Raw genomic sequence first — 11,170 nt, forward strand, 5'->3', positions numbered from 1 at the left:
GCAGAACTAAAACAGCTGTGAGCTTTCAGACTCAAGTTGCCTTGTGTCCAGAGCTCAGAGCAGAGGGCAGAAGAACTTTTGTACACAGCTTAAACATCAAAATGATTACAGTACCGCAATGTACAGCAACCTGTTACAGATCACATCAAACTGAGAAAATACCAGTGCAGAGGGACAGTCCCACAGTTTAACAGCTTCCCCTTTTCTTGGGCTCTGAATAATTATCTTCTTTTAAGTATAAAAAGCATTCTTAACACTTCTGAATACATACACCATTTGCTGAACTTTCTCCATCCCTTCTTCTACGTCTGTTCTGAAAATCTCTGCATAAATCAGAAATATAAAAAAGTATTTCAATTTCTAAAATTATATATAATTATTTCAATGGATTTGAAATCTTATCTCTCTATATTTCAAAATATAAGATAACAGTTAATCATATATCTGTGCAATAGCAGCCTGTGATAATGAAAACATCCTTGTAAAACAAACAAGCAAAAATTGACTACTTTGTGCTTCAGAGCTTGATTTCAAATAATTAATACTATTGCCCGTTTCATCCTAGAAGTACAGAAAATAAAGAAAAGCATGTAAATCTTGTCAGAAAAACTGACCAAAGATTACACATTACACTGATAGTAAGGTCACATGCTTAGTGGTGTCAAGAAGATCTGTGGTAAAGTAGGCTGAATAACTGAAACAAATTTCTGGAGTAGGAAGGGAGGCAGAAACAGCAGCCCCTCTGGGGCTCTGGGAAGGGTCTTTAGTATATATAAAAATATACGTATATAAAAAAAGATTTGCATCAACCTGAAAGTATTTTGTTTCATTCTGAAAGTTTTTATTCTTCTTTTCCCAAATAAATTAAAAATGCTAAGACAAACAAAAAGCAAAAATATTTTTAAATTCTCAAAGCAGAGAAATTTGGCTTTAGAACTCTGGCCAGATACTCAAAATCAGATGTTCTGACATTTTTTTTTGTGCTCTCATTTTTTCCTGGCAAAAATATTTGCCAACTTTGAGCAAATATTAGAAATGATGTCAGTTTTTCTAAGTTCTATTTCATGGTGACTACACCAGGAATGGAAAAAACATCATCCAGTTAAATGCTCTACCCTTGGAACTACCTTTTCCTCAACATTGTGCAAGATGTATTAAATATTTACATACTGATGCTTCACTCTACTCTGCTGTATAATGATATGCTGCCATGCTTGCACTATCTCTATCTGAAGTCTGATTCATTAATGAATGTAAGGCACACTGAGCTGCTCACTTAAAAAACATAATATCAGAAACAGTTTTTGCAAAAAACATCATAAATGAAGTGTCATTCTAATCAAATTCAGCTTTTCTACGGGAAAAGATACAATTACATTCACATGTATTTCTTCTTAACAATAGAAAGAATGATATTGAAAGTTTTTATCAACAAAAATGAATTATTATTCATGTTAAAGTTCAAAAAGGTATCATTTAGCACTAATTCTATTTTTAATGTCTTACATTTGTGATCTGTAAACCACATTGAAGGGTCAGCTTAAGCTGATCTACACCAGACAACTGAAGGTTAAAATCCGCATCTTTGCTTTGTTCGTGCTCTACTATGCCAAGGTGCAACAAAGAGGCCTAGCTCCAGGTGATTCTACATGCCATATGCGCTGCATCCTGCACAGACTAGGAAGAGAGAACAGCCTTTCCAGGTTTACAGCTAGTCTGATTTTCTTGCTTTTGTCAGTTTAAGCCTGCCCCCTCCTGTTGTTTATACATTTTATTTAATTTGTGTCTTTCAATGTCACTTTACTAAGGACAACTAAAAACATTAAAAAAAGGCACAGGAAGGGAAAATGGAAGTATTCTCTGAAAGACTTACAGCCAAATTCTGCCCTTTGGAGGATCTGCTCACACAAGCATGAAATTTTCACAGATGTCTGGGGAGTGCAAGGGTAGCATGACCGACTTATTCTGCTGCCCTGGCTATTCAGAATATTTCTCGTGTGTGGCTGTGGCTGTGGGAGGGGCTTCTCTTTCACAGTGTTACAAAACACAAACCTTGGATGAGCGCAGCCATTTTCAAAAGGTGAAGATAAACGCTGACTGTACACTGAGCTTGAGCCTCTCTGAGTGCTCCTGCTGACTTGAAAGGGGCCAGTCACATGCAAAATGTAGAGCATTTGGTACAGGCTCAGCTGTATGGTGATGTTTTTGAAGGCACGACTGAAGTGCACTAAGGAACCTCAGACTGGTTAGCTCGTACAGCGTTCTGCCATGGAGGGGCAGCGGCGAACACAGGAAGGATGCAGGCATGCTGTGTCCTCGCAGGCATGCTGCAGTCATGCTCTGGAAAGCTTCAGCTATGCTGATGTTTTCATGGGGAAGAAAGATTATCCAGGCTGAGTTTCTATCAGGAGATTCATTCCTGGACTGCAGGCTTCATGCTATTATTATAGCTGCCATGGAGTAGATCTTCTAGTACCTCCAAATGCAAGAGTCGCTCCTCAGACACGGAGTAACTGGACTCTTCACAAAACAAGCATGTTTGCCCAGGTCTGAAGGGACAGTAAGAGCTGGATCACTTGCAATAGTTGTCCTCCTAGCAATCAGTTCCCCTCGGGGTTTGGCATGATGAGCTCTGATGATGGTCTGAGCACTGCCAGAAGCACAAGAACAATGAGATAAGTCCAATGCTACACACTCATCACTTCTCAGATTAACTTGGAAACTAAGAGCCTACAAAAGCAACTAATAGTGGTAAATATTTTGTATTTGTTACAAATACTCTGAAACAGATTCCCCTCCCCCTCCAGATATCTTTACTGAAATCTCCCCAAAAGATCTCCAAACATTATCAATTAAATTCTATGAATAAGCATATTTTTAGCAATCAAGTCACAGGTTTATAAGAACAGGGCTCAGGGTCAACAGTGCTAATCCAAAAAACAATATATTTAAAGTCATAATCCTGTTCTATCTCCACATTCTGGTCAATAATACTGTGTTTTCTGACCACATTCAGGTAATTATACAACACTGAACCTCTTATAAATAAATACAAGGCCTGATTCTCATCTTATGGAAACTGATGGCAAAATTGCCAGTTGAAGTTTGGAATTCATCACACTCTATTTATATGTAACATATATAACGTGCTGAGGGCTTTTTTGCCATGGAAACAAGATCTGGCAATGTACATCTGTTTCACAGTAAAAACAAGATATTAATATTACCCAGTAATTCAGCTGCTTCCCAGCCTTTGGGCAAACTTTGGTGAAGTGAGCAGACTCTCTATTTTCATACTTGTTAATTCTGCCAACTTCCTCTTGAGGAATTTACATGAGAATATGCTCATTTTCATGCAAGTTAGAATCTGGTTTTTTTTTTTTTTTTTTTTTTTCAAATAGCTTTCCAAAGTAAGAAATATCATCTAGTTGTAAAGCTATACTCTGCACTATGAGTTAGGTGTTGAATGTCTGTGTAATAAAGAAAATAGAGTAAACCAATATGATAATTGCACAAAATAGAATCCAGATACAATTCCAACAGGTTACACTGAATGCTGATCACTGTGGAAAAAAAATCTTTCCAATGCTGCATTAATAACTTAGAGCAACATTTGAAAAACTAATAAAATTTGGAAAATTGTAGATTGCTTTTTGTACTGAACACATTCACCATCAAAAGAAGAGGAAGAAGTTTCTTGTAGCAAAGCTAATCTGATACAGGAGATACACCTTCTGGAACTTGAGGTTAAAAAAAAAAAAAAAAAAGATACTTTATTCCTCCCAGAAGACTTCTTTAAGCCATCAAGGTAGAAACTCAGTAGGAAGCTATTTTATCAATCATACCTCCCTTTGGAGGGAAATTGTTCCCCTCAGCTGCCTTGATTTCAGCCACTCCTGGCTTTGTTTTTACCACTCCCCAAACACTTTTTCAGGATATCATCACAGGTCAAAAGATCTGAATCCGATCAGATCAGATCAGATAGGCTACACACACTACTCCTGCAATTCCAATTCAGAATAGGCTAAGCAATTGCAACCCATTTGTACTGCCAGAGCACTGGAAAACGGCCTCTGTATAAATGAAATGCAGGTCTTCAAGTTATAGTATAGGGAAGACTCAAATGGTGCACATCTTTAAGTAACCCTCCATGTGTATGCTCAAACCATTGACTGAACTCCCAGCATCCTGTCCTAGCACGCACAGGATTCAGAGTTAACCCTGGAGATGGCTGCCTGAGAAGACAGTTGTTTCAAGCCCCTAGTCAAGAATTTGGAAGTGTCTCTGATACAGCAGCAGATCCCAAGAGCCAAAGGTTCAACCTGTCACTGGCACAGATTCACTGAGGGGTCTCTTGATCTTGCTCCTGCAACAGTTACTACATGAATAACACACTCTTGTAATTTTTACCAATCTTTATACAACTTTTCATTTGAATGGATGAAAATTGCTTCTTAAAAGTAGGATGACAGGCAACCTATATTATTCTCTCTTGGAGAGAAAAAGAGTAATACTCTCTCTTAAATGTGAGAGAACATACAAGAGCAAACAAAAAGAGAAAGATCATATGTGGGATATTCTGGCATACACAGAGTTAATCATTCAACAAGAAATCCTATCACTGTCCAGAGATGATCTACATAGTTTAGGGTAAAATGTAATATGCTGCTCTTAAAGGAAGTTGTCAGTGTCTGATGGGCTTTTATTACAATTGCTCAGTATGAAATGCACTATTTAATTACTAGCACGAAAGTGATTCTAGCATAAAGGAAAAAGGTGAAATGAGACCTCTCCACCTTTCCAACAGTTAATGCCATGTAAAAATACAATGCTTTTTTGTGTCTTTAATAATGCATTGCATTTTCTTAGATCTTTGTGATATATTTTCTCTGTTGATGTTCTTAGATACGATGCCATATCTAAGGCCATATATGGTCATGTATAATTTAAATAAATCTAAAATTGTTAAGATATTGGTCAAGAAGAGATGAGCGATTTTGTGCCCAACTTGACAGTCTTCTAAAGGGCACATGGCAAAGTGCTCAGCCTCTAAAATACATAAAATACAATACATTACATTAATTAAGACATTTCAAGTTGAGCTCCTAAGATAAACCATCTTTTCCAAAATCCTGAATTAGCACTTTTGCAATGCTGTGTATAATCTGGAACTTGACATTTTTTTAACCATACAACCAGATTTCAAAATATCTGTTCGGAAAAAATATACAGATACTGTAATAAAGTAATTGTCAAAATAAACAAAGACAGAACATAATGACAGAAAGCACAAATATTTTTAACCGTGAGTGTCAGATTTTCAACAAAGCAGAGCACAAGTCAGAGGTTCTGACAAACAGCCAGTTTTTCTGGGGTACATTTGTAAGTGTCTATGGCCATTCAATATTTACTTCCACTATTAAAGACATAACTGAACTTAATGTGAATTTTCCTTACCCTGACTTCAAAACTCTTGTATCAGGACAACCATATCATTGGGAAAGCATTATTTGGCATGAGTCCAGGTCAGACAGATGGTAGAGAAAAGGGGATCAGTGCAATGTTCAGTATTGGGAAGTTTGGGTAGCAATGTAACATTTTAAAGGACAAAGAAATTGGTCAGTATCTTGAGCTTCTCATATTGCTAAAAACCAAAGAAAGGTATGAGATAAACAAACACTTTTTTCTAAATTAAGCCCAATAATTATGATCAGCTACATTTTTGAGAAGAAATCTGAAATATTTACAGAAATCAGGTATCAAAACATGTAAGCTCTCTTACTATATAATCCAAAATATTTTACTGTGTGTAAATATACATGTCTCTTACCATCCTTAAAAGATAAGTTTTTGAAACCAGGGTAATTTTGATTCTTGTTCTTTTTATGATCCATATGGCCTTCCATAACTCTTCACTTTTTAACTATAACAAAAATGTGAGATAACAGTACAGATGCATGATCAAGAGAAGGCTATACACTTCAAGTCACTGTTCTCTATTTCATGTAGTGCTGCTCACAAAAACCTGAAATAAACAGACAGTCTGTTTTCTTGTTTCATGCACTGTTAGGAGGAGTATATAGATGCCTAGTGAAACCCTAAAGGAAAATTTAACCAGACCTAATCAAACTTTCAAACAGTGATTCAAGCAGCTCTGTTTCTGTAGCCAACAGCACACAAAGTGGTCATGTGGCTCCATCATCAAGCAGCTTTGACTCCCCATCCAAGTGACTCGGGGGGATGGATCAGTCTGGGAATAAAGCTCAAACTCACATTACTGCATCCATACTGTTCAGCAAGAAAGGTGGCAGTTCATAATGCAACAGGCATCTGCTGAGACACGGGGAGGAATCCAGCTGAACTATACTGAAATCAGGTATCTTGTGCAGAACATACAAACTGTTCAGGGAAAATGCAGAGATCCACCCAATGGGCCCCTGCAAACACTTCCATATTAAATCTAAGTCGTGTATATGTACACATTTGCAATATTGGATCCTATCCAGCTCAAACACATGGGCAAAATGGATCCCACTATGCCAGTCACCATGCTATGCAATTATTTTCTTTTATGCTGCCACAAATAAAGAATTAAAGATAAAAGTGGTACCTCTGGTACAAAATCCAGCTTTTGTTGTTAAGATTATTTCCTTGCCTAGTGACATAAAAGTGATCAGTATGCCATTATGTGGATAAAACAATTAAAAAGTTTCTCAGAACTAACTCTGTCAGCTTGGACAGCAAAATTACTGCTGCAAGGAGTCGCCAGCACATTTGTTTTCGCTATAACTAAATGCACCACCCTCATCAAGCTGATAATTTGACAGGGTTTTTTTGTTCAACTGATGCCAATTTATCCATGTCAGTGTTTATTATCTTACTGTCATGAAAGCTCCCATGCAGACTGCAAGTTCATTATCTATACGTGAGTTTAAAGCAGTATTTTGCTTGATCAGAAATGCCAAGCAACTTATCATTTTGCATTTGACAAAACTATTTTGTAATAGGTCACCCCTTTTTTTTTTTCCTTAAAAAGAGCAATCTGTGCTGCATCTTGTCTTAAAATATTAGATGTCCAATGCATCTATTAGATTACTGTGGTTTCATTAGAGTACAGTGCCATAGTTTCAATGAAATATATTCTGGAACAAAAATTTTGACTGTGTGTAATGAAAATGGTATCAATTCTTAACCTTATTTTTCATTAAACATTTCATAAATTCTCAGATGAGGGTTCTTTTGTCCATTTACAAGAATATAAAGCTGATAAAATGTTTATATTAACAAAACACCAAGAAGATTCATAAAGACTAAGTCTCAGTATATACCTGAACATTTTACATACTACTCCAAGGTGTCCACAAAGAAATTCTTGTAATTATGCTCTCCAGCTTGCCTGCTCTCCACCTATCAGGGGTCCTGTTTCCTAGTGCTCCCCTAACTCCATGCACATCTGAGGTCTCTAATTTTATGCTTACGCTGCAGGTACTTTGGGCCTCTGCCCTAGGTCCATCTATTCCCCCTCTAAACATTACTTCTCTTACCCTCAGAAATAAATTCTTTATTGCACACATTCAAACATAAGCTACCTCTGTTCCTCAAGACATACATTCTCATCCACTCTCTGACAGCTCCCTCTGGATCATTAGTTGAGAGTCTGTATGGCAGAAATAAAGCAACTATTCTCCCTACTTTCTCTCTCTCCAAGTTAACCTTGCATAAGGTCTCTATTTCATAGCCATAGTGGATAATACTGCCATCCTGCTCATCACTCAAACAGATAATCTGGACACCATCTTCAACCCAAGCTTCTCTCTAGGTTCTTTGCTAATGGCTATATATAACTATTGCAGAGCTGTGTTGCTTAGTGCATGAGATAAAGTTCTCCCACCTATCCATACAGCTAAAAGTCCTCTCCAAGGCTCACATCATCTCGCATCTTGATTACTCCAGTATCTTTTTTTCATGATCCTGCCAAATGCTACCTTGTTAGATTGTCAAATAAGAACACACACTTTATCCTACGCTGCCCTTCACACTTGGGAGGAGCTTTTCAGAAATATCTGTGCAGGATCTTATCATCTGTCTTCAAATCCTTCCTTCAAACTCTCTTTTACCACGGTGCCAATTAAACGCTAAGAAAGCTGATGTGCTATGCTCCCAGACCCACAGTCATTGTTTCCTTATGTTTCCCTACCTCCATGCCCATCTGTCATCTCTCATCTTGTACCTACACTGCAAGGTCTTAGAGCCAGGAATGGTCTTTTGCGTTACAGTGCCAACCAGAGCAAAGCCCACTGAATGACAGGACTTCTGTATATTCTGCAGAATATACAGCAGTACTGTAAACCACAGCAAAGTATCACTGTGGTTAAGTGCAGCTGTCTCTGTCAGTGTAGCCTTATAGCAGAAGGGCAAGAAATCCCAGCAGACCTTTCTTCCCACATTTATCCGCTTGCAGCTTCCCTTAACAAAACAGTGTCTGCTTGACTTGGAGGCAGTCACTGGGACGCATCAGCATCTCACACTTTGAAGCCTGTCTAGCATTTAACCAGCCCTTTTTTCCCTCATCAGAGAGAGGAGAAGGTAAAGCTTTAGAAGATCCAGCAAACAAAAACAGTGTCTTCAAAACAAGCACAGGTCAAATCCAAAACCTGTTATGTTTAAAGGAAATACTAAATTTATTTTAATGGGCTTTGACAAAGGTCCACCATTATAAAGAAAAACAGGCTTTGCTGAAGTTGGTTGAATCGTCACAGTAAGACGCAGAGCTCTCCCAGTCCCACCACTGAGTTATTCAGCCATTCCCAGCCACCTGCTGGCAGTTCACACTCCCTCTCCAGGCTGCCTTCCTGTAAGACTAACATATTCCAGCTGTTCTCTGGTCCCAGGGCTTAACCCTTGCCTCCCCTTACAAATCTAATTTACTTACTGTCTTCCTCTGCACCTTCTCTTTTCCGAGCTAACTTCTTGTCAGGCTTTTCTTGCAAACTCTGTGATGAAAGAGAAAGAACTAAGAGAAAGGTGAACAGTTTAGATGGCAAAGTAATAAGACTCAGTTTGGAATCTTCTTTAACTCGTGCATGGGAATTCTGGAGGTGTGAATAAGATAAAATAATGATCTGCTCTGGATCTGAATATTTAACAGTTACTCGGTATTTTAATTCTGATTGTAACATAAAATTTGACAATAAACATTTCTTTACCATTGTTCTTTCAAATTAATCTATTACAGAACAAAAATAGTCCTTGTTACCTGAGATTTATTTTATATATATATGTATATATATTTACACACATACACATATATGTGTGTATATTGCTTTATTATAGTTCTATAGGAAAATTACTCCCTTGGTATATTTATAAAACAACATTATAGCAAACATAGCCTTAGTACTGTTGCCATGTGTTACTGGTCAGGGAAAAAAACCCTACAGTTTCTTTATTTAAAAAAAAGTCTTATTTAGATTTCACTAAACAAAACAAAAAAAAGTATAATGAGAATTTCACATACATCTTCTTGTCATCTACCCCTGTTCTCAGAAACTGTGGTTGATAGTGATAACCAGATACAGCACACACAGTGAATATTTACACTTCAGCTTCATCTTTGGTTCCCATCTATGCAGGGAAGGGTAAATAAGTTCTTGCTGCCATTAATTCTTGAAGAAGTTTCCTTTATTTTTTAGCTTTCAATATACATTTTCACATCCTCAGACACTGCTTGTAGCCAGCCATCATAATTGTTTGGGCTGGAAAGAACATCAAATAGAATTTGTCAACAAGACAAATGCAGGGAAATAACTGAGATTCTACAATGTGAATCTGGGAGCTAACACATTTCAGAAGAAACCTCTCAACAATAAGAGGTCAACAATGACTGCACAGAGACCAAGATAACATCCATTTAACACCCCTGTCCCATTCCAGCTGTTCATATATGAAGGGTTTATTCATATTCCCTGTGTTCTGATTGCTTTGTGATAGGACATATGCAGAACATATTACAAAGCCATTAGCTGATATACCTTATCATAGGACTATCATGCTGTGTCCAGTTCCTACACACAGAAGCATTTGGGACTGCCGGTAAAATTTTCATGAAGTGACAACATCCACTTGCACCTTATTGCAGGTAGTTACGTCTGGCAAGCCAGATATTAAAAGGAGAATGCTGATTCAGTGTTCTCTGTAAAGACTTAAGACTGTTTGAGAAACAGCCTCAGTTATTAGGAAAAATAAGGTTTTTTGTGATAATCAAACATACTAGCAGAAGGTTATAGCACAACTGGGCCCACATTTGAACTTTCTGTGTACTTGAGATTCCAATGAATAAAGGAGAAAGGACTGGAATAGCATTTTGGGCTTATAAGAAATAGAGCAACAAAACAAAAAAAAATCAGTTCAATTTTGAATTTGTTACTTGCATAGAGTGATATATATTTATATTGTTAGTCTTTAAAACGATCGCCAACTGTAGAGTGTGGAAAGTAATTACAGCATTGTATAGCCACAGAAAGTACTTCAGCTGATAGATGCAGTAAAATAGGGATAGGATGGATTGCCCTGAAGTATGTGGTTATTGGTTCAGAGATGTTTGGAAATTTTGCAATTGAATTAAGAAACAAGCAATGAGCAAATATGGCAAATCCTATGCAAACCACAAAAAAAAAAAAAAAATCTTGCAGATGAGGGCTAATCTTTTCTACTGAGCCCAAATCCACAGACTTTTTCCTGCCCCAGAGGAAGCTAATCAATGCAATATGGAATCTGATTTTGATATTTATTTTTAGATCAAGTATAACTTAGTCCTTAGTTCCCTGTACGTTCTGTAATTTGGGGTTTTTAAAACCTCTCTCTCAAGCTTTGTAAACTCAGGGCCCATTTGAAACTTTTCACTACGATACAAGTTTCTGGTGAAAGAAGAGGGTCTGTAGTGCCTACCAACCCAGACCACAACTGACTTTCAGTCAGCTAAGATGGCAGTCATAAAGAGTTTTGGCATATGCTTCATTTGAAAAATCTAAAATTATATGTCTCAGATGTAGGAATCTGAGAAGGAGTATTGATTTTAACCCTGACTTACGAATCTTTCCAATTTATTTTTCTGTTTGACTCTTCAGGGAGATTTGTAGGGACCTGGCAAACATGTATTTCTGTCTCAAAC

The sequence above is a fragment of the Dromaius novaehollandiae genome, chromosome 7 (genome assembly GCF_036370855.1).
Source record: "Dromaius novaehollandiae isolate bDroNov1 chromosome 7, bDroNov1.hap1, whole genome shotgun sequence".
NCBI lineage: Eukaryota > Metazoa > Chordata > Aves > Casuariiformes > Dromaiidae > Dromaius > Dromaius novaehollandiae.